This window comes from Scyliorhinus torazame, chromosome 4 (assembly GCF_047496885.1).
Source record: "Scyliorhinus torazame isolate Kashiwa2021f chromosome 4, sScyTor2.1, whole genome shotgun sequence".
Lineage (NCBI taxonomy): Eukaryota > Metazoa > Chordata > Chondrichthyes > Carcharhiniformes > Scyliorhinidae > Scyliorhinus > Scyliorhinus torazame.
In genome coordinates, this window is record NC_092710.1 from 48,929,693 (window position 1) to 48,953,692 (window position 24,000).

Below are 24,000 nucleotides of genomic sequence, written 5' to 3' on the forward strand. Positions count from 1 at the left end.
TACAGATTGTATTTTCAGAGAGGGAATAAAGCATGTCATCTGTTGTTTGTTGTGGCAGCGAGTGAACGCAAGTAAGCTCATCTAGAAAAGTAACAAATTATGCAAATCGCAAAGTTTCAGGGTGTAAATAGATCTGTCAACGCCACATCTTCATGGAAAACGCCCCATCCTTTATACCGCCCAAATCGTTCTTGCTGACATGCAGCAACATATATTGTCCAATAAAAAGGCAAATTACTGCGGATGTGAAATCAGAAAAAAAACAGGAAATGATGGAAAATCTCAGTGGGTCTGGCAGCATCTGTGAAGAGAGAACCGAGCTCACGTTTCGAGGCTGGGTCACTCTTCATCAGAGTAAATCATTCAATCATTCAATCTTTGCTCACAGACATCGCTGACAGACATTCAAAATGTTCCTACTGAATTTCCTGAGGTCAATCCTGTCGTGCATTCAAAGGAAAATACTGCACATGTTGTGAATCTGCATGAGAAACTAAAAATGATTGGTTTAAAGCTCATAAAATTTGAGGATGTCTGTGTAGCCAGACACAAAGTTAATGTTTCAAATCCGTGTGATCCTTATTCAGAGCTGAAGCGAGGTTACATGCAATGGAGTAGATGAGGAAAATGGAAGTTGCATGAAAAACGGGAGATTATGGAAATTTGAATCAAGTTTGACATAAAACAAGCGAAAACAATCTTGAAGGTCAGTACCATAGAAATGTTGTCAACATTATCTGTGTTCACCATTAAACATGCTTCACAGGCTACATGCTTTGACCTGAATGTACAAAGGTACTGCTGAGATTTGAACTTAAGATCTCCTGTTTACAAGACAGGCTATTTAACCATCTAAGCCACAGCACCAATCTGCAAGACAGCTTTGCAAGTGTAGAACAGATTTCAATTCTTTTGATTAAACATCAGTATTGTTGATTTCTCCTGCTGACTTTGAGAGTGCAAAATAAAATATTCATCGGCACTGGGCTTTTGAAACTGTAAAAATTGCAGTGATTCTGAAAGTTGTTAATTTAAAAGCAGTTCTGCAGGAAAGAAGTATACAAACAGGAAATATTTTGCGAATTGGGAAGTGATTAAACATGGCCAGAAAACTACAGTGGTATAATGCAGGACAAGACCAGGAGAGAGTTTATACATTCACTGAAAATCTAGCAAAAATTCTTGAAAATTCTGGACGGCTGTTGCAATTTGGCAAACACGACGTTGTCACGGTTCTTCCACTTTCCATAAAGCATCCTGCATTCTTTATTTTTATTTCCGACCGTTCATTGGGAAGCAAACGCCTTGAGCTAAAATCAAACGTTGACAGGGACTTGAACCCTTGACACTCAGATTAAAAGCCTGATGTTCTCTCGACTGAGCTATCAGGGCCCATCACAAAAAGGTTCTCATAGCTCACTTCAAAGTCTCATATTGTATCATTTGAATTTCCTTCACCGGTCATTCAGCCTCTCCAGCTCATTTCCCTCGCAAGCAGACCGGCAGCCTCCCTTCGGCTTTCTTTCTCAAATTCTTCAACTTGGACTCGCATTTTACCAATGACCTGTGATGTGACAACTGTTGTTACCCAGGGACATGCACTGGGACTTCAAGACATTGAAGATTACGTTTAGTTCTCTGAGATATCAGTGGGAAGCTACAGAGATACAGATTGTATTTTCAGAGAGGGAATAAAGCGTGTCATCTGTTGTTTGTTGTGGCAGCGAGTGACCGCAAGTAAGCTCATCTAGAATATTAACAAATTATGCAAATCGCAAAGTTTCAGGGTGTAAATAGATCTGTCAACGCCACATCTTCATGGAAAACGCCCCATCCTTTATACCGCCCAAATCGTTCTTGCTGACATGCAGCAACATATATCGTCCAATAAAAAGGCAAATTACTGCGGATGTGGAATCTGAAAAAAAACAGGAAATGATGGAAAATCTCAGTGGGTCTGGCAGCATCTGTGCAGAGAGAACCGAGCTCATGTTTCGAGGCTGGGTCACTCTTCATCAGAGTAAATCATTCAATCATTCAATCTTTGCTCACAGACATCGCTGACAGACATTCAAAATGTTCCTACTGAATTTCCTGAGGTCAATCCTGTCGTGCATTCAAAGGAAAATACTGCACATGTTGTGAATCTGCGTGAGAAACTAAAAATGATTGGATTAAAGCTCATAAAATTTGAGGATGTCTGTGGAGCCAAAGACAAAGTTAATGTTTCAAATCCGTGTGATCCTTATTCAGAGCTGAAGCGAGGTTAGATGCAATGGAGTAGATGAGGAAAATGGAAGTTGCGTGAAAAATGGGAGATATGGAAGTTTGAATCAAGTTTGACATAAAACAAGCGAAAACAATCGTGAAGGTCAGTACCACAGAAATGTTGTCAACATTATCTGTGTTCACCATTAAACATTCTTCACAGGCTACATGCTTTGACCTGAATGTATATAGGTACTGCTGAGATTTGAACTCAGGATCTCCTGTTTACAAGACAGGCACTTTAACCATCTAAGCCACAGCACCAATCTGCACAACAGCTTTGCAAGTGTAGAACAGATTTCAGTTGTTTTGATTAAACATCAGTATTGTTGATTTCTCCTGCTGACTTTGAGAGTGCAAATTAAAATATTCATCGGCACTGGGCTTTTGAAACTGAAAAATTGCAGTTATTCTGAAAGTTATTAATTTAAAAGCAGTTCTGCAGGAAAGAAGTATACAAACAGGAAATATTTTGCGAATTGGGAAGTGATTAAACATGACCAGAAAACTACAGTGGTATAATGCAGGACAAGACCAGGAGAGAGTTTATACATTCACTGAAAATCTAGCAAAAATTCTTGAAAATTCTGGACGGCTGTTGCAATTTGGCAAACACGACGTTGTCACGGTTCTTCCACTTTCCATAAAGCATCCTGCATTCTTTATTTTTATTTCCTACCGTTCATTGGGAAGCAAACGCCTTGAGCCAAAATCAAAACCCTGACAGGGACTTGAACCCTGAACCCTCAAATTAAAAGTCTGATGCTCGACCGACTGAGCTACCAGGGCCCATTATAAAAGTTTTCTCATAGCTCACTTCAAAGTCTCATATTGTATCTTTTGAATTTCCATCACTGGTCATTCAGCCTCTCCAGCTCATTTCCCTCGCAAGCAGACCGGCAGCCTCCCTTCGGCTTTCTTTCTCAAATTCTTCAACTTGGACTTGCATTTTAACCAATGACCTGTGATGTGACAACTGTTGTTACCCAGGGACATGCACTGGGACTTCAAGACATTGAAGATTACGTTTAGTTCGCTGAGATATCAGTGGGAAGCTGCAGAGATACAGATTGTATTTTGATAGAGGGAATAAAGGGTGTCATCTGTTGTTTGTTATGGCAGAGAGTGAACGCAAGTAAGCTCATCTAGTAAAGTAACAAATTATGCAAATCGCAAATTTTCTGTAAATAGATCTGCAAATGCCACATCTTCATGGAAAACGCCCTATCCTTTATCCCGCCCAAATCGTTCTTGCTGACATGCAGCAACATATATCGTCCAATAAAAAGGCAAATTACTGCGGATGTGAAATCTGAAAAAAAACAGGAAATGATGGAAAATCTCAGTGGGTCTGGCAGCATCTGTGAAGAGAGAACCGAGCTCACGTTTCGAGGCTGGGTCACTCTTCATCAGAGTAAATCATTCAATCATTCAATCTTTGCTCACAGACATCGCTGACAGACATTCAAAATGTTCCGACTGAATTTCCTGAGGTCAATCCTGTCGTGCATTCAAAGGAAAATACTGCACATGTTGTGAATCTGCATGAGAAACTAAAAATGATTGGATTAAAGCTCATTAAATTTGAGGATGTCTGTGGAGCCAGACACAAAGTTAATGTTTCAAATCCGTGTGATCCTTATTCAGAGCTGAAGCGAGGTTACATGCAATGGAGTAGATGAGGAAAATGGAAGTTGCATGAAAAACGGGAGATTATGGAAATTTGAATCAAGTTTGACATAAAACAAGCGAAAACAATCTTGAAGGTCAGTACCACAGAAATGTTGCCAACATTATCTGTGTTCACCATTAAACATGCTTCACAGGCTACATGCTTTGACCTGAATTTATAAAGGTACTGCTGAGATTTGAACTCAGGATCTCCTGTTTACAAAACAGGCGCTTTAACCATCTAAGCCACAGCACCAATCTGCAAGACAGCTTTGCAAGTGTAGAACAGATTTCAATTCTTTTGATTAAACATCAGTATTGTTGATTTCTCCTGCTGACTTTGAGAGTGCAAATTAAAATATTCATCGGCACTGGGCTTTTGAAACTGTAAAAATTGCAGTGATTCTGAAAGTTGTTAATTTAAAAGCAGTTCTGCAGGAAAGAAGTATACAAACAGGAAATATTTTGCGAATTGGGAAGTGATTAAACATGACCAGAAAACTACAGTGGTATAATGCAGGACAAGACCAGGAGAGAGTTTATACATTCACTGAAAATCTAGCAAAAATTCTTGAAAATTCTGGACGGCTGTTGCAATTTGGCAAACACGACGTTGTCACGGTTCTTCCACTTTCCATAAAGCATCCTGCATTCTTTATTTTTATTTCCGACCGTTCATTGGGAAGCAAACGCCTTGAGCTAAAATCAAACGTTGGCAGGGACTTGAACCCTTGACACTCAGATTAAAAGCCTGATGTTCTCTCGACTGAGCTATCAGGGCCCATCACAAAAATGTTCTCATAGCTCACTTCAAAGTCTCATATTGTATCTTTTGAATTTCCTTCACTGGTAATTCAGCCTCTCCAGCTCATTTCCCTCGCAAGCAGACCGGCAGCCTCCCTTCGGCTTTCTTTCTCAAATTCTTCAACTTGGACTCGCATTTTACCAATGACCTGTGATGTGACAACTGTTGTTACCCAGGGACATGCACTGGGACTTCAAGACATTGAAGATTACGTTTAGTTCGCTGAGATATCAGTGGGAAGCTACAGAGATACAGATTGTATTTTCAGAGAGGGAATAAAGCGTGTCATCTGATGTTTGTTGTGGCAGCGAGTGAACGCAAGTAAGCTCATCTAGAAAAGTAACAAATTATGCAAATCGCAAAGTTTCAGGGTGTAAATAGATCTGTCAAAGCCACATCTTCATGGAAAACGCCCCATTCTTTATACCGCCCAAATCGTTCTTGCTGACATGCAGCAACATATATCGTCCAATAAAAAGGCAAATTACTGCGGATGTGAAATCTGAAAAAAAACAGGAAATGATGGAAAATCTCAGTGGGTCTGGCAGCATCTGTGAAGAGAGAACCGAGCTCACGTTTCGAGGCTGGGTCACTCTTCATCAGAGTAAATCATTTAATCATTCAATCTTTGCTCACAGACATCGCTGACAGACATTCAAAATGTTCCTACTGGATTTCCTGAGGTCAATCCTGTCGTGCATTCAAAGGAAAATACTGCACATGTTGTGAATCTGCATGAGAAACTAAAAATGATTGGATTAAAGCTCATAAAATTTGAGGATGTCTGTGGAGCCAAAGACAAAGTTAATGTTTCAAATCCGTGTGATCCTTATTCAGAGCTGAAGCGAGGTTACATGCAATGGAGTAGATGAGGAAAATGGAAGTTGCGTGAAAAATGGGAGAGATGGAAGTTTGACATAAATCAAGGGAAAGCAATCTTGAAGGTCAGTACCACAGAAATGTTGTCAACATTTTCTGTGTTCACCATTAAACATGCTTCACAGTCTACATGCTTTGACCTGAACATATATAGGTGCTGCTGAGATTTGAACTCAGGATCTCCTGTTTACAAGACAGGCGCTTTAACCATCTAAGCCACAGCACCAATCTGCACAACAGCTTTGCAAGTGTAGAACAGATTTCAATTGTTTTGATTAAACATCAGTATTGTTGATTTCTCCTGCTGACTTTGAGAGTGCAAATTAAAATATTCATCGGCACTGGGCTTTTGAAACTGAAAAATTGCAGTTATTCTGAAAGTTATTAATTTAAAAGCAGTTCTGCAGGAAAGAAGTGTACAAACAGGAAGTATTTTGCGAATTGGGAAGTGATTAAACATGACCAGAAAACTACAGTGGTACAATGCAGGACAAGACCAGGAGAGAGTTTATACATTCACTGAAAATCTAGCAAAAATTCTTGAAAATTCTGGACGGCTGTTGCAATTTGGCAAACACGACATTGTCACGGTTCTTCCACTTTCCATTAAATTCTTTATTTTTATTTCCTACCGTTCATTGGGAAGCAAACGCCTTGAGCCAAAATCAAATCCCTGACAGGGACTTTAACCCTGGACCCTCAGATTAAAAGTCTGATGCTCGACCGACTGAGCTACCAGGGCCCATTATAAAAATGTTCTCATAGCTCACTTCAAAGTCTCATATTGTATCATTTGAATTTCCTTCACTGGTCATTCAGCCTCTCCAGCTCATTTCCCTCGCAAGCAGACCGGAAGCCTCCCTTCGGCTTTCTTTCTCAAATTCTTCAACTTGGACTCGCATTTTAACCAATGACCTGTGATGTGACAACTGTTGTTACCCAGGGACATGCACTGGGACTTCAAGACATTGAAGATTACGTTTAGTTCGCTGAGATATCAGTGGGAAGCTGCAGAGATACAGATTGTATTTTAAGAGAGGGAATAAAGGGTGTCATCTGTTGTTTGTTATGGCAGAGAGTGAACGCAAGTAAGCTCATCTAGTAAAGTAACAAATTATGCAAATCGCAAATTTTCAGGGTGTAAATAGATCTGCAAATGCCACATCTTCATGGAAAACGCCCCATCCTTTATCCCGCCCAAATCGTTCTTGCTGACATGCAGCAACATATATCGTCCAATAAAAAGGCAAATTACTGCGGATGTGAAATCTGAAAAAAAACAGGAAATGATGGAAAATCTCAGTGGGTCTGGCAGCATCTGTGAAGAGAGAACCGAGCTCACGTTTCGAGGCTGGGTCACTCTTCATCAGAGTAAATCATTCAATCATTCAATCTTTGCTCACAGACATCGCTGACAGACATTCAAAATGTTCCTACTGAATTTCCTGAGGTCAATCCTGTCGTGCATTCAAAGGAAAATACTGCACATGTTGTGAATCTGCATGAGAAACTAAAAATGATTGGATTAAAGCTCATAAAATTTGAGGATGTCTGTGGAGCCAGACACAAAGTTAATGTTTCAAATCCGTGTGATCCTTATTCAGAGCTGAAGCGAGGTTACATGCAATGGAGTAGATGAGGAAAATGGAAGTTGCATGAAAAACGGAAGATTATGGAAATTTGAATCAAGTTTGACATAAAACAAGCGAAAACAATCTTGAAGGTCAGTACCATAGAAATGTTGTCAACATTATCAGTGTTCACCATTAAACAAGGAGCATTCTTCACAGGATACATGCTTTGACCTGAATGTATAAAGGTATTGCTGAGATTTGAACTCAGGATCTCCTGTTTACAAGACAGGCGCTTTAACCATCTAAGCCACAGCACCAATCTGCAAGTCAACTTTGCAAGTGTAGAACAGATTTCAATTGTTTTGATTAAATTTTGTATTGTTGATATCTCCTGCTGACTTTGAGTGTGCAAACTAAAATATTCATCGGCACTGGGCTTTTGAAACTGAAAAATTGCAGTTATTTCTGAAAGTTATTAATTTAAAAGAAGTTCTGCAGGAAAGGAGCATACAAACAGGAAATATTTTGCGAATTGGGAAGTGATTAAACATGGCCAGAAAACTACAGTGGTATAATGCAGGACAAGACCAGGAGAGAGTTTATACATTCACTGAAAATCTAGCAAGAATTCTTGAAAATTCTGGACGGCTGTTGCAATTTGGCAAACACGACGTTGTCACGGTTCTTCCACTTTCCATAAAGCATCCTGTATTCTTTATTTTTAATTCCTACCGTTCATTGGGAAGCAAACGCCTTGAGCCAAAATCAAAACCCTGAGAGGGACTTGAACCCTGGACCCTCAGATTAAAAGTCTGACGCTCTTCCGACTGAGGTACCAGGGCCCAATATAAAAACATTCTCATAGTTCACTTCAAAGTCTCATATTGTATCTTTTGAATTTCCTTCACTGGTCATTCAGACTCTCCAGCTCATTTCCCTCGCAAGCAGACCGGCAGCCTCCCTTTGGCTTTCTTTCTCAAATTCTTCAACTTGGACTCGCATTTTACCAATGACCTGTGATGTGACAACTGTTGTTACCCAGGGACATGCACTGGGACTTCAAGACATTGAAGATTACGTTTAGTTCGCTGAGATATCAGTGGGAAGCTGCAGAGATACAGATTGTATTTTGAGAGAGGGAATAAAGGGTGTCATCTGTTGTTTGTTGTGGCAGAGAGTGAACGCAAGTAAGCTCATCTAGTAAAGTAGCAAATTATGCAAATCGCAAAGTTTCAGGGTGTAAATAGATCTGTCAACGCCTCATCTTCATGGAAAACGCCCAATAATTTATCCCGCCCGAATCGTTCTTGCTGACATGCAGCAACATATATCGTCCAATAAAAAAGCAAATTACTGCGGATGTGAAATCTGAATTAAAATAGGAAATGATGGAAAATCTCAGTGGGTCTGGCAGCATCTGTGAAGAGAGAACCGAGCTAACGCTTCGAGGCTGGGTCACTCTTCATCAGAGTAAATCATTTAATCGTTCAATCTTTGCTCACAGACATCGCTGACAGACATTCAAAATGTTCCTACTGGATTTCCTGAGGTCAATCCTGTCGTGCATTCAAAGGAAAATACTGCACATGTTGTGAATCTGCATGAGAAACTAAAAATGATTGGATTAAAGCTCATAAAATTTGAGGATGTCTGTGGAGCCAGACACAGAGTTAATGTTTCAAATCCGTGTGATCCTTATTCAGAGCTGAAGCGAGGTTACATGCAATGGAGTAGATGAGGAAAATGGAAGTTGCGTGAATAATGGGAGATATGGAAGTTTGACATAAAGCAAAGGAAAACAATCTTGAAGGTCAGTACCTCAGAAATGTTGTCAACATTTTCTGTGATCACCATTAGATGAGGAGGATTTTTCACAGGCTACATGCTTTCATCTGAACAGGTAAAGGTACAGTTGAGATTAGAACTCAGAATCTCCTGTTTATAAGACAGGCGCTTTAACCATCTGAGCCACAGCACCAAGCTGCAAAACATATTTGCATGTGTAGAACAGATTTCAATTGTTTTGATTAAACATCAGTATTGTTGATTTCTCCTGCTGACTTTGAGAGTGTGTGGTAGTATGTATTGGGGGTCATGTGGGACTGGAAGCCCTAATATCATTGGCTGACAGATCCCGGGTCCTGGTTGGCCGTTGACCTCATACTCCGCCCTGAAGGCGAAGTATAAGAAGCCGGTGCCTTCCCCCGCAGGCCAGTTTACTATCGGGCTGCTGGGGAACAGACACGCTAAATAAAGTCTCATCGACTTCACTCTATTCGTCTCATGGAGTCTTTGTGCGCCACAATTTATTAAGCGTGCCTAAAAAGGACTATGGAGCTCAGGATCATTCCAGAATGCCTGAGGATCTGCCCCCACGCAGTGAATGCGGCAGCAGCCTTCAAACACTGGCAGACTTGCTTTGAGGCCTACATCACATCGACCACAGGCCGCGTCTCAGACGAACAAAAACTGCAGGTCCTGCACTCGAGGGTGAGCACGGAGATTTTCACCCTCATTGAAGACACCCGCGATTTCCAGACGGCCTTCACAGCACTGAGAAGTCTCTATGTTCGCCCAGTTAACCAAATCTACGCTCGCTACCAGCTCGCGACAAGACGGCAAGCTCCCGGAGAATCGATGGACGAGTTCTACGCCGTGCTGCTGATTTTGGGACGAGCCTGCAGCTGCCCGTCGGTGAACGCAAACGAACACATGGACATGTTAATGCGCGATGCTTTTGTTGCAGGTATGCAATCCTCCCAAATCCGCCAAAGACTTCTAGAAAAAGAGTCACTAGGACTCTCAGAGGCACGGGCCCTGGCAGCCTCGCTGGACGTAGCCGCGCGTAATACCCGCGCCTACGGCCCCGACCGCGCGGCAGGCCATTGTGCCCCGTACGTACCCGGTGCGGCAAACCCCCTACCCCCCCCCCCCCCGGACACCCCACAGGCTTGCGCAGTCCAAACGCCGAGTCGCACCGGGGGCGCCCGCTGTTATTTCTGCGGCCAGGCGAAGCACCCCCGACAACGCTGTCCGGCCCGCGCAGCCATCTGCAAAAGCTGCGGGAAAAAGGGCCAGTATGCGGTGGTGTGCCGATCCCGCGTGGCCGCCGCCGTCCCGGGAGAACAGGGAGCCCTACAGGCAGTCTATGCCTCCCAACCCCCCCAGCACGCCATGTGCGACCCGCAGGCGCCGCCATTTTGGGTCCCGATCACCGCGGCCCCGGGAGATCTGGGAGCCCTGCACGCCGCCTACGCTCCCCAACCCCCCTCCCCGCAGCCCATGTACGACCCGCCGCCGGCGCTCCCGATTTGGGTGCCGGCCAACACTCTCCACGGAGAGGAGGGGGTTTTTCGCATCCCTAACGCCACCCTCACCCCCGTCCCGCGCCCCACGCCTGACCCGCCGGCGCCACCTACCTTGACCCCGACCATCGCTGTCCCCGGCGAGGGAGCTCCGCGCGATGCCAGCGCTCGCGGCCCCACGCCTGACCCGCCGGCGCCGCCGACCTGGGCCCTCACGCCCGTCCCGCGCCCCACAACTGACCCGCCGGAGCCGCCGACCTGGGCCCTCACCCCCGTCCCGCGCCCCACGCCTGACCCGCCGGCCTGGGCCCCGACCACCGCTGTCCCCGGCGAGGGAGCTCCGCGCGGTGCCAGCGCTCGCGGCCCACGACTGACCCGCCGGCGCCGCCGACCTGGGCCCTCACCCCCGTCCCGCGCCCCACGCCTGACCCGCCAGCGCCGCCGACCTGGGCCCTCACCCCCGTCCCGCGCCCCACGCCTGACCCGCCAGCGCCGCCGACCTGGGCCCTCACCCCCGTCCCGCGCCCCACGCCTGACCCGCCAGCGCCGCCGACCTGGGCCCTCACCCCCGTACCGCGCCCCACGCCTGACCCGCCAGCGCCGCCGACCTGGGCCCTCACCCCGTCCCGCGCCCCACGCCTGACCCGCCAGCGCCGCCGACCTGGGCCCTCACCCCCGTCCCGTGCCCCACGCCTGACCCGCCGGCAATACAACTTACCTGGACCCCGATCTCCGTCCCCGGCGAGGGACCTACTCACGGTCCCAGCGCTCGCAGTACTGACCCGCCGGCCTTGGCCCCGACCACCGCTGTCCCCGTCGAGGGAGCTCCGCGCGGTCCTAGCGCCCGCGGCCCTGGCGCTCGCAGCCAAGGAACTCCGCGCGGTCCTAGCGCCCGCGGCCCGGGCGCTCGCAATTCAGGAACTCCGCGCGGTCCTAGCGCCCCCCAGACCCCCCCAGCACTCAATGTGCGACCCGCAGACGCCGCCATTTTGGGTCCCGACCACCACGAGGGGAGGAGGGGCCCCGCCATCTTGGACCGCCCCCGACCTGTACGACGCATGGGGTGGCCATTTTGTCCACCCCGACGCCATCTTGTGACCCCTCAGCTACGGGCGAGGTATGGGGGTGGCCATTTTGTCCATCCCCGACGCCATCTTGGACGGCAACAACGGACCCCACCCCACTACTACAACCACGGCTCGCTTCGGTTACACTCGATCAGGCTCGGCCCGGGACTCTCCAGACGATGACGACAACGGTCCTAATTAACGGCCACGAGACGCCATGCCTAGTCAACTCCGGGAGCACGGAAAGTTTTATACATCCCGACATGGTAAGACGCTGTTCCTTAACTACCTTCCCCAGCGCACAAAAGATTTGCCTAGCTGCAGGATCCCACTCCGTACAGATCCAGGGATTCTGCATAGTTACCCTAACGGTACAGGGGAGGGAATTCAAAAACTACAAACTTAACGTCCTTCCCCAACTCTGTGTCCCCACCTTGCTGGGCTTAGACTTCCAATGTAACCTACAGAGCCTTACGTTTAAATTCGGCGGCCCCATACCCCCACTCACTATCTGCGGCCTCGCCACCCTCAAGGTGCAACCCCCGTCCTTGTTTGCGAACCTCACCCCGGATTGCAAACCCGTCGCCACTAGGAGCAGACGGTACAGCGCCCAGGACCGGACCTTCATTCGCTCCGAAGTCCAGCGGCTACTAAAGGAGGGCATAATCCAGGCCAGCAATAGTCCCTGGAGAGCGCAGGTGGTAGTAGTGAAGACAGGGGAGAAACAAAGGATGGTCATTGACTATAGCCAGACCATCAACAGGTACACACAACTAGACGCGTACCCTCTCCCCCGCATATCCGACATGGTCAATCGGATTGCCCAGTATAAAGTCTTCTCCACCGTGGACCTCAAGTCCGCCTACCATCAGCTCCCCATCCGCCCAAGTGACCGCAGGTACACAGCCTTCGAGGCAGACGGGCGATTATACCACTTCCTAAGGGTCCCTTTTGGCGTCACAAACGGCGTCTCGGTCTTCCAACGGGAAATGGACCGAATGGTTGATCAACATGGGTTACGGGCCACGTTCCCGTACCTCGACAATGTAACCATCTGCGGCCACGATCAGCAGGACCACGACGCCAACCTCCAAAAGTTCCTCCAGACCGCCAAAGCCTTGAACCTCACGTACAACGAGGACAAGTGCGTTTTTAGCACCGATCGGCTAGCCATTCTGGGCTACATAGTGCGCAATGGGATAATAGGCCCCGACCCCGAACGTATGCGCGCACTCATGGAATTTCCCCTCCCGCACTGCCCAAAAGCCCTGAAACGCTGCCTGGGGTTCTTTTCATACTACGCCCAGTGGGTCCCCCAGTACGCAGACAAGGCCTGCCCCCTAATACAGACCACGACTTTCCCGCTGTCGACAGAGGCTTGCCAGGCTTTCAGCCGCATCAAAGCGGACATCGCAAAGGCCACGATGCGCGCCATCGACGAGTCCCTCCCCTTCCAGGTCGAGAGCGACGCCTCTGACGTAGCTCTAGCGGCTACCCTTAACCAAGCGGGCAGACCCGTGGCCTTCTTCTCCCGAACCCTCCACGCCTCAGAAATCCGCCACTCCTCAGTGGAAAAGGAAGCCCAAGCCATAGTGGAAGCTGTGCGACATTGGAGGCATTACCTGGCCGGCAGGAGATTCACTCTCCTCACTGACCAACGGTCGGTAGCCTTCATGTTCGATAATGCACAGCGGGGCAAGATCAAGAACGACAAGATCTTGCGGTGGAGGATCGAACTCTCCACCTTCAACTATGAGATCTTGTACCGGCCCGGAAAGCTGAACGAGCCGTCTGATGCCCTATCCCACGGGACATGTGCCAACGCACAAATTGACCGCCTCCAAGCCCTCCACGAGGACCTCTGCCACCCGGAGGTCACTCGGTTTTACCACTTCATCAAGTCCCGCAATCTCCCATACTCCTTAGAGGAGGTTCGTACAGTCACAAGAGACTGCCACATCTGCGCAGAATGCAAACCGCATTTTTTCAGGCCAGATGGAGCGCACCTGATTAAGGCTTCCCGTCCCTTTGAACGCCTCAGTCTCGATTTCAAAGGGCCCCTCCCCTCCACCGACCGCAACGCGTATTTCCTTAATGTAGTGGACGAATACTCCCGCTTCCCTTTTGCCATTCCCTGCTCCGACATGACCGCGGCCACAGTCATTAAAGCCCTGAACAGCATATTCACACTGTTCGGTTACCCAGCATACATCCACAGCGACAGGGGGTCCTCTTTCATGAATGACGAGCTGCGCCAGTTCCTGCTCAGCAAGGGTATAGCTTCAAGCAGGACGACCAGCTACAACCCCCGGGGGAACGGGCAAGTAGAAAGGGAGAACGGCACGGTCTGGAAGGCCGTCCTACTGGCCCTACGGTCCAGGGATCTCCCAGTTTCACGGTGGCAGGAGGTCCTCCCGGACGCTCTCCATTCCATCCGGTCGTTATTATGTACGAGCACTAATCAAACGCCTCACGAGCGTCTCCTTGTCTTCCCTAGGAGGTCCTCCTCTGGAACGTCGCTGCCGACCTGGCTGGTGGCCCCAGGACCCATCCTGCTCCGAAAGCACGTACGGGCACATAAGGCGGACCCGTTGGTCGAAAGGGTTCACCTCCTCCACGCAAACCCCCAGTACGCCTACGTGGAGTACCCCGACGGCCGACAGGACACGGTCTCCATGCGGGATCTGGCGCCCGCCGGCACCACGCACACCCCCCCGGCACCATCAACCCAACCGCCCCCCCTTCCTGCCACCGCCGCACCCCGCGACCGCCCCCTTCCCAGGAGGATCAGTCCCCCTCCCCTTTGCACCGACAGCTGAAACCGTGCGGCTCCCGGAGGCGACAACGCTGGTACAAGCACCACCACCACCGCCGGGGCCGAGGCGATCGACACGGACGACCAGACCGCCCGACCGACTCGTGGCGTCGATGTAAAACAAATCTGGACTGTTCAATGAACATTTGTTTTTCCTATACCCTCTATAAATAGTTGTAACAGGACGATACTGTCCAGTACTGTACTACCATGTAACTGTTCTCTCCTCCCAGGACCAGTACTGTAAACCCTTACCACCATACGAAGCATCACCCCGCCGGGTTCATTTTTGACAAGGGGTGAATGTGGTAGTATGTATTGGGGGTCATGTGGGACTGAAAGCCCTAATGTCATTGGCTGACAGATCCCGGGTCCTGGTTGGCCGTTGACCTCATACTCCGCCCTGAAGGCGAAGTATAAGAAGCCGGTGCCTTCCCCCGCATGCCAGTTTACTATCGGGCTGCTGGGGAACAGACACGCTTAATAAAGCCACATCGACTTCACTCTATTTGTCTCACGGAGTCTATGTGCGCCACAGAGTGCAGACTAAAATATTCATCGGCACTGGGCTTTTGAAACTGTAAAAATTGCAGTTATTTCTGAAAGTTATTAATTTAAAAGCAGTTCTGCAGGAAAGAAGTATACAAACAGGAAATATTTTGTGAATTGGGAAGTGATTAAACATGGCCAGAAAACTACAGTGGTATAATGCTGGATAAGACCAGGAGAGAGTTTTTACATTCACTGAAAATCTAGCAAAAATTCTTGAAAATTCTGGACGGCTCTTGCAATTTGGCAAGCACGACGTTGTCACGGTTCTTCCACTTTCCATAAAGCATCCTGCATTCTTTATTTTTATTTCCGTTCATTGGGAAGCAAACGCCTTGAGCCAAAATCAAAGCCCTGACAGGAACTTGAACCCTGGACCCTCAGATTAAAAGTCTGATGCTCCACCGACTGAGCTACCAGGGCCCATTGCGCAAATGTTTTCATAGGTCACTTCAAAGTCTCATATTGTATCTCTTGAATTTCCTTCACTGGTCATTCAGCCTCTCCAGCTCATTTCCCTCGCAAGCAGACCGGCAGCCTCCCTTCGGCTTTCTTTCTCAAATTCTTCAGCTTGGACTCGCATTTTACCAATGACCTGTGATGTGACAACTGTTGTTACCCAGGGACATGCACTGGGACTTCAAGACATTGAAGATTACGGTTAGTTCGCTGAGATATCAGTGGGAAGCTGCAGAGATACAGATTATATTTTGAGAGAGGGAATAAAGGGTGTCATCTGTTGTTTGTTGTGGCAGAGTGTGAACGCAAGTAAGCTCATCGAGTAAAGTAGCAAATTATGCAAATCGCAAAGTTTCAGGGTGTAAATAGATCTGTCAACGCCACATCTTCATGGAAAATGCCCAACAATTTATCCCGCCCAAATCGTTCTTGCTAACATGCAGCAACATATATCGTCCAATAAAAAGGCAAATTACTGCGGATGTGAAATCTGAATTAAAACAGGAAATGATGGAAAATCTCAGTGGGTCTGGCAGCATCTGTGAAGAGAGAACCGAGCTAACGTTTCGAAGTTGGGTCACACTTCATCAGAGTAAATCATTTAATCATTCAATCTTTGCTCACAGACATCGCTGACAGACATTCAAAATGTTGGTACTGGGAAAATGGAAGTTGCGTGAAAAATGGGAGATATGGAAGTTTGAATCAAGTTTGACATAAAACAAGCGAAAACAATTTTGAAGGTCAGTACCACAGAAATGATGTCAACATTTTCTGTGTTCACCATTAAACAAGGAGCATGCTTCACAGAATACATACTTCGACCTGAATGTATTTAGGTACTGCTGAGATTTGAACTCAGGATCTCCTGTTTACAAGACAGGCGCTTTAACCATCTAAGCCACAGCACCAATCTGCAAAGAAGCTTTGCAAGTGTAGAACAGATTTCAATTGTTTTGATTAAACATCAGTATTGTTGATTTCTCCTTCTGACTTTGAGAGTGCAAATTAAAATATTCATCAGCACTGGGCTTTTGAAACTGTAAAAATTGCAGTTATTCTGAAAGTTATTCATTTAAAAGCAGTTCTGCAGGAAAGAAGTATACAAACAGGAAATATTTTACGAATTGGGAAGTGATTAAACATGGCCAGAAAACTACAATGGTATAATGCAGGACAAGACCAGGAGAGAGTTTATACATTCACTGAAAATCTAGCAAAAATTCTTGAAAATTCTGGACGGCTGTTGCAATTTGGCAAACACGACGTTGTCACGGTTCTTCCACTTTCCATAAAGCATCCTGCATTCTTTATTTTTATTTCCGACCGTTCATTGGGAAGCAAACGCCTTGAGCCAACCGAATTAACTCACAAATGAAGTTGAACCATTTATAGTTTTAAATGTCCCATCAACAATATAGCCTACCCCAGCCGAATTAACTCACAAATGAAATCCCATCAATTAAAATGCTAATCCCCAGACTGACCTGTGATTTCGTCGAGGCGGTCTTTCTGTGCCAACCGCGAGTGACCAGACTAATCAGACGATAAGAAGAGGGGAACAATCAATGTGCGGTCATTTTCCAGTTCTACATTGAGGGCCCTCGTTCCCCATCCTCCTATTCATAATCAGTCTAATTCTGATTTTGCAGTTGAAACCAGGATCGCCCTGAGAAATCCAGGTTTTCGGCACCAAATGTTGAATCCCAAATTTCTTTTTCCGTCAGTCTGGCCTCAATAAAAGTCGAGATGGATTTGCAGGTATAACATTAGTTATTTTATTCAGCTTGCAAGCTACCTAGCCCACAGTGATACAGATAACATGTTGCTCTCTGCAGCCCCGGGAGCTAAGTGAATGTCCCACACAAAGAGATCAGTACTGATACATTCAAATGGCATCAAGTTTCACATACTCGACACCCATAGGTCATCCTATGTCCCTCCTGACTTGTTTGATCTATTCTGATTGGCTCACTTCCAATCCCTTCCTCCGGCCCCTATCAATGCAGCATCACTCTCATAGACACACCTCTTCCTGCTTTTTTCCATGCGGTCTAAAATCCTTTGTCTCTACTTGCCAGAATCAAAGTGGCTTATTTCTACATTACATTAACTAATATCTCTAAAGTAACTATTTTATATCACATTCGTCACAAGCAGACCGGCAGCCTCCCTTTGGTTTCCTTTCCCAAATTCTTCAACTTGGACTCGCATTTTACCAATGACATGTGATGTGACAACTGTTGTTGCGCAGGGACATGCACTGGGACTTCAAGACATTGAAGATTACGTTTAGTTCGCTGAGATATGAGTGGGAAGCTGCAGAGATACAGATTGTATTTTAAGAGAGGGAATAAAGGGTGTCATCTGGTGTTTGTTGTGGCAGAGAGTGAACGCAAGTAAGCTCATCTAGTAAAGTAACAAATTATGCAAATCGCAAATTTCAGGGTGTAAATAAATCTGTCAACGCCACATCTTCATGGAAAACGCCCCATCCTTTATCCCGCCCAAATCGTTCTTGCTGACATGCAGCAACATATATCGTCCAATAAAAAGGCAAATTACTGCACATGTTGTGAATGTGCATGAGAAACTAAAAATGATTGGATTAAAGCTCATAAAATTTGAGGATGTCTGTGGAGCCAGACACAAAGTTAATGTTTCAAATCCGTGTGATCCTTATTCAGAGATGAAGCGAGGTTACATGCAATGGAGTAGATGAGGAAAATGGAAGTTGCGTGAAAAATGGGAGATATGGAAGTTTGAATCAAGTTTGACATAAAACAAGCGAAAACAATTTTGAAGGTCAGTACCACAGAAATGATGTCAACGTTTTCTGTGTTCACCATTAAATGAGGAGCATTCTTCACAGGCTACATGCTTTGACCAGAATGTATAAAGGCACCACTGAGATTTGAACTCAGGATCTCCTGTTTATAAGACAGGTGCTTTAACCATCTAAGCCACAGCACCAATCTGTAAAGAAACTTTGCAAGTGTAGAACAGATTTCAATTGTTTTGATTAAACATCAGTATTGTTGATTTCTCCTGCTGACTTTGAGAGTGCAAACTAAAATATTCATCAGCACTGGCCTTTTGAAACTGTAAAAATTGCAGTTATTTCTGAATGTTATTAATTTAAAAGCAGTTCTGCAGGAAAGAAGTATACAAACAGGAAATATTTTGCGAATTGGGAAGTGATTAAACATGGCCAGAAAACTACAATGGTATAATGCTGGATAAGACCAGGAGAGAGTTTAAACATCAACTGAAAATCTAGCAAAAATTCTTGAAAATTCTGGACGGCTGTTGCAATTTGGCAAACACGACGTTGTCACGGTTCTTCCACTTTCCATCAAGCATCCTGCATTCTTTATTTTTATTTCCTACCGTTCATTGGGAAGCAAATGCCTTGAGCCAAAATCAAAGCCCTGACAGGGACTTGAACCCTGGACCCTCAGATTAAAAGTCTGATGCTCTACCGACTGAGCTACCAGGGCCCATTTAAAAAGCATTCTCACAGCTCACTTCAAAGTCTCATATTGTATCTTTTGAATTTCCTTCACTGGTCATTCAGCCTCTCCAGCTCATTTCCCTCGCAAGCAGACCGGCAGCCTCCCTTCGGCTTTCTTTCTCAAATTCTTCAACGTGGACTCGCATTTTACCAATGACCTGTGATGTGACAACTGTTGTTACCCAGGGACATGCACTGGGACTTCAAGACATTGAAGATTACGGTTAGTTCGCTGAGATATCAGTGGGAAGCTGCAGAGATACAGATTGTATTTTGAGAGAGGGAATAAAGCGTGTCATCTGTTGTTTGTTGTGGCAGAGTGTGAACGCAAGTAAGCTCATCGAGTAAAGTAGCAAATTATGCAAATCGCAAAGTTTCAGGGTGTAAATAGGTCTGTCAATGCCACATCTTCATGGAAAACGCCCCATCCTTTATCCCGCCCAAATCGTTCTTGCTGACATGCAGCAACATATATCGTCCAATAAAAAGGCAAATTACTGCAGATGTGAAATCTGAAAAAAAACAGGAAATGATGGAAAATCTCAGTGGGTCTGGCAGCATCTGTGAAGAGAGAACCGAGCTAACGTTTCGAGGCTGGGTCACTCTTCATCAGAGTAAATCTGTGAATCTGCATGAGAAACTAAAAATGATTGGATTAAAGCTCATCAAATTTGAGGACGTCTGTGGAACCAGACACAAAGTTAATGTTTCAAATCCGTGTGATCCTTATTCAGAGCTGAAGCGAGGTTACATGCAATGGAGTAGATGAGGAAAATGGAAGTTGCGTGAAAAATGGGAGGTATGGAAGTTTGAATCAAGTTTGACATAAAACAAGCTTGAAGGTCAGTCCCACAGAATTGATGTCAACATTTTCTGTGTTCACCATTAAATGAAGAGCATTCTTCACAGGTTACATGCTTTGACCTGAATGTACAACGGTATTGCTGAGATTTGAACTCAGGATCTCCTGTTTACAAGACAGGCGCTTTAACCATCTAAGCCACAGCACCAATCTGTAAGGCAGGTTTGCAAGTGTGGAACAGATTTCAATTGTTTTGATTAAACATCAGTATTGTTGATTTCTCCTGCTGACTTTGAGAGTGCAAATTAAAATATTCATCGGCACTGGGCTTTTGAAACTGTAAAAATTGCAGTTATTCTGAAAGTTATTAATTTAAAAGCAGTTATGCTGGAAAGAAGTAGACAAACAGGAAATATTTTGTGAATTGGGAAGTGATTAAACATTGCCAGATTACTACAGTGGTATAATGCTGGATAAGACCAGGAGAGAGTTTTTACATCAACTGAAAATCTAGCAAAAATTCTGGACGGCTGTTGCAATTTGGCAAACACGACGTTGTCACGGTTCTTCCACTTTCCATAAAGCATCCTGCATTTTTCATTTTTATTTCCTGCCGTTCATTGGGAAGCAAACGCCTTGAGCCATAATCAAAACCCTGACAGGGACTTGAACACTGGACCCTCAGATTAAAAGTCAGAAGCTCTACCGACTGAGCTATCAGGGCCCATTATGAAAATATTTTCATAGCTCACTTCAAAGTCTCATATTGTATCTTTTGAATTTCCTTCACTGGTAATTCAGCCTCTCCAGCTCATTTCCCTCGCAAGCAGACCGGCAGCCTCCCTTTGGTTTCCTTTCTCAAATTCTTCAAATTTCACTCGCATTTTACCCGACCAGTGGAAACAATCTGCCCGCATCTATCCTTTCTATTCCCTTCATAATTTTATATGTCTCAATAAGATCCCCCCCGCATCCTTCTAAACTCCAATGATTACAGTCCCAGTCTACTCAACCTCTCATCATAATCCAATCCCCTCAACTCTGGGATCAACCTAGTGAATCTGCTCTGCACTCCCTCCAGTGCCAATATGTCCTTTCTCAGGTAAGGAGCACAAAACTGAACACAATACTCCAGATGCGGCCTCACCAGCACCCTATACAATTGCAGCATAACCTCACTAGTCTTGAACTCCATCCCTCTAGCAATGAAAGACAAAACTCGATTAGCCTTCTTAATCACCTGTTGCACCTGCACACCAACTTTTTGCGACTCGTGCACCAGCACACCCAGGTCCCAATGCACAGCAGCATGTTTTAACATCTTACCGTTTAAATAATAATCCATTCTGCTCTTATTCCTCCCAAAATGGATTGCCTCACACTTGGCAACATTGAATTCCATCTGCCAGACCTAGCCCATTCACCTAACCTATCCAAATCCTTCTGCACACTTCCGGTATCCTCTGCCCTTTTTGCTTTACCACTCATCTTAGTGTCTGCAAACTTTGACACATTGCACTTGGTCCCCAACTCTAAATTGTCTATGTAAATTGTGAACAACTGCGGGCCCAACACTGATCCTTGAGGGAACCCACTAGTTACAGGTTGCCAACCAGAGAAACACCAATTTATCCCCACTCTCTGCTTTCTGTTAGTTAACCAATCCGCTACCCATGCTACCACTTTACCCTCAATGCCATGCATCTTTAGTTTATGCAGCAACCTTTTGTGTGGCACCTTGTCAAAAGCTTTCTGGAAATCCAGATATACCACATCCATTGGCTCCCCGTTATCTACTGCACTGGTAACGTCCTCAAAAAATTCTACCAAATTAGTCAGACACGACCTACCCTTTGTGAACCCATGCTGCGTCTGCCCAATGGGACAATTTCCCTCCAGGTGCCCCGCTATTTCCTCCTTAATGATAGATTCCAGCATTTTCCCTGCAACCGAAGTTTAGCTTACCGGCCTATAATTACCCACTTTCTGCCGACCTCCTTTTTTAAACAGTGGTGTCACGTTTGCTACTTTCCTATCCTCTGGGACCACCCCAGAGTCTAGTGAATTTTGATAAATTATCACTAGTGCGTTTACGATTTCCCTAGCCATCTCTTTTAACACTCTGGGATGCATCCCATCAGGGCCAGGAGACTTGTCTACCTTTAGCCCCATTAGCTTGCCCAATACTGCCTCCTTAGTGATTACAATCCTCTCAAGGTCCTCACCTATCATATCCTTATTTCCATCAGTCACTGGCATGTTATTTGTGTCCTCCACTGTGAAGACTGACCCAAAAAACCTGTTCAGCTCCTCAGCCATTTCCCCGTCTCCTATTATTAAATCTCCCTTCTCATCTTCCAAAGGACCAATATTTACCTTAGCGACTCTTTTTTGTTTTAGATATTTGTAGAAGCTTTTACTATCTGCTTTTATGTTCTGAGCCAGTTTACTTTCACAGTCTACCTTACTCTTCTTTATGGCTTTTTTATAGCTTTCTGTTGTCCCCTAAAGACTACCCAGTCCTCTAGTCTCCCACTAAATTTTGCCACTTTGTATGTTTTTTCCTTCAATTTGATACTCTCCTTCACCTCCTTAGATATCCACGGTCGATTTTTCCCCTTTCTACCGTCTTTCTTTCTTGTTGGTATGAACCTTTTCTGAACACTGTGAAAGATTGCACGGAAGGTTCTCCACTGTTCCTCAACTGCTTCACCATGACGTCTTTGCTCCCAGTCTACCTTAGCTAGTTCTTCTCTCATCCCATTGTAATCGCCTTTGTTTAAGCACAAAACACTAGTGTTTGATTTTACCTTGTCATCCTCCAACTGTATTTTAAATTCCACCATATTGTGGTCGCTCCTTCCAAGAGGATCCCGAACTATAAGATCATTAATCAATCCTGCCTCATTACACAGGACCATATCTAGGACCGCTTGTTCCCTTGTAGGTTCCATTACATACTGTTCCAGGAAATTATCCCGGGCACATTCTATAAACTCCTCCTGAAGGCTGCCTTTACCAACCTGGTTAAACCAATCAATATGCAGATGAAAATCTCCCATGATAACCACTGTACCATTTCTACATGCATCCGTTATTTCTTTGCTTATTGCCTGCCCTACCATTCTGTTACTATTTGGTGGCCTATAGACTACTCCTATCAGTGACCTTTTCGCCTTACTATTCCTGATTTCCACCCAAATTGATTCAACCTTGTCCTCCATAGCACCAATATCATCCCTTACTATTGCCCGGATGCCATCCTTAAGCAACAAAGCTACACCACCGCCCTTACCGTCCATTCTATCCTTTCGTATAGTCTGATACCCTTGGATATTTAACTCCCAGTCGTGACCATCTTTTAACCATGTTTCAGTAATGGCCACTAAATCATAGTCATTCACGATGATTTGTGCCATCAACTCATTTACCTTATTTCGTATACTACGAGCATTCAGATAAAGTACACTTATGCTGTTTTTTATGTTTTTGTTCTGAATCCTAACACCTTGATCAGCAACTTTTCGCAATTTATTTTTCCTCTTCCCCTTTCTCCTAATTCTCCTTGTCTTTGAACCCATATCTCTACAAAATAACCTGTCACGTAACCTGCTGCCTTGATCTTCATTAACCATTATACTGTCCATAGCTTTACACTTCCCTTCCCCCCAACTTGCTAGTTTAAAGTCCTTGTGACCAACCTATTTATCCTATTCGCTAGAACACTGGTACCAGAATGGTTCAGGTGAAGACCGTCCCAACGGTACAGGTCCCTCCTGCCCCAGTACTGATTCCAATGCCCCATGAAATGGAATCCCTCTTTCCCGCACCACTCCTTTAGCCACGTGTTAACTTCTCTAATTTTCTCAACCCTCTGCCAATTGGCACGTGGCTCGGGTAGTAATCCAGAGATTATAACCCTGGAGGACCTGCTCTTTAATTTAGTCCCTAGTGTTTGATAATCCCCAAACAGGTCCTCTTTCCTAGTCTTACCTATGTTGTTAGTCCCAACGTGGACCACAGCAACTGGATCCTCCCCCTCCCTCTCCAAAATCCTTTCAAGCCGATCAGAGATGTCCCTCACCCTGGCACCGGGCAGGCAACATACCATGCGGGACTCTCGATCTGGCTTACAAAGGATGCCATCAATCTCCCTAATTATAGAATCCCCTACAACTACCACTTGTCTTTTTGCTCCCCCCTCTTGAATGGCTTCCTGTACCACGGTGCAGTGGTCAGTCAACGCATCCTCCCTACAGCCCTCTTCCTCATCCACACAGGGAGCAAGTACC

At 45.7% G+C, this 24,000-nt stretch overlaps 11 non-coding genes across 11 annotated transcripts; all 11 read right to left on the reverse strand.

Moving 5' to 3' along the window:
• Nucleotides 1-2,458: 2,458 nt before the first annotated feature.
• trnat-ugu (transfer RNA threonine (anticodon UGU)) lies at nucleotides 2,459-2,532 on the reverse strand. The gene has a single exon. It is a non-coding gene; the product is annotated as a tRNA-Thr (tRNA).
• A 452-nt stretch (nucleotides 2,533-2,984) lies between these two features.
• On the reverse strand, nucleotides 2,985-3,057 carry trnak-uuu (transfer RNA lysine (anticodon UUU)). The gene has a single exon. It is a non-coding gene; the product is annotated as a tRNA-Lys (tRNA).
• Nucleotides 3,058-4,121: 1,064 nt separating this feature from the next.
• trnat-ugu (transfer RNA threonine (anticodon UGU)) lies at nucleotides 4,122-4,195 on the reverse strand. The gene has a single exon. It is a non-coding gene; the product is annotated as a tRNA-Thr (tRNA).
• A 1,580-nt stretch (nucleotides 4,196-5,775) lies between these two features.
• Nucleotides 5,776-5,849, reverse strand: trnat-ugu (transfer RNA threonine (anticodon UGU)). Its single transcript has one exon. It is a non-coding gene; the product is annotated as a tRNA-Thr (tRNA).
• Nucleotides 5,850-7,440: 1,591 nt separating this feature from the next.
• On the reverse strand, nucleotides 7,441-7,514 carry trnat-ugu (transfer RNA threonine (anticodon UGU)). The gene has a single exon. It is a non-coding gene; the product is annotated as a tRNA-Thr (tRNA).
• Nucleotides 7,515-15,283: 7,769 nt separating this feature from the next.
• trnak-uuu (transfer RNA lysine (anticodon UUU)) lies at nucleotides 15,284-15,356 on the reverse strand. The gene has a single exon. It is a non-coding gene; the product is annotated as a tRNA-Lys (tRNA).
• An 873-nt stretch (nucleotides 15,357-16,229) lies between these two features.
• On the reverse strand, nucleotides 16,230-16,303 carry trnat-ugu (transfer RNA threonine (anticodon UGU)). Its single transcript has one exon. It is a non-coding gene; the product is annotated as a tRNA-Thr (tRNA).
• A 1,988-nt stretch (nucleotides 16,304-18,291) lies between these two features.
• Nucleotides 18,292-18,365, reverse strand: trnai-uau (transfer RNA isoleucine (anticodon UAU)). The gene has a single exon. It is a non-coding gene; the product is annotated as a tRNA-Ile (tRNA).
• Nucleotides 18,366-18,819: 454 nt separating this feature from the next.
• trnak-uuu (transfer RNA lysine (anticodon UUU)) lies at nucleotides 18,820-18,892 on the reverse strand. Its single transcript has one exon. It is a non-coding gene; the product is annotated as a tRNA-Lys (tRNA).
• A 950-nt stretch (nucleotides 18,893-19,842) lies between these two features.
• Nucleotides 19,843-19,916, reverse strand: trnat-ugu (transfer RNA threonine (anticodon UGU)). The gene has a single exon. It is a non-coding gene; the product is annotated as a tRNA-Thr (tRNA).
• Nucleotides 19,917-20,359: 443 nt separating this feature from the next.
• Nucleotides 20,360-20,432, reverse strand: trnak-uuu (transfer RNA lysine (anticodon UUU)). Its single transcript has one exon. It is a non-coding gene; the product is annotated as a tRNA-Lys (tRNA).
• Between the last annotated feature and the right edge of the window lie 3,568 nt (nucleotides 20,433-24,000).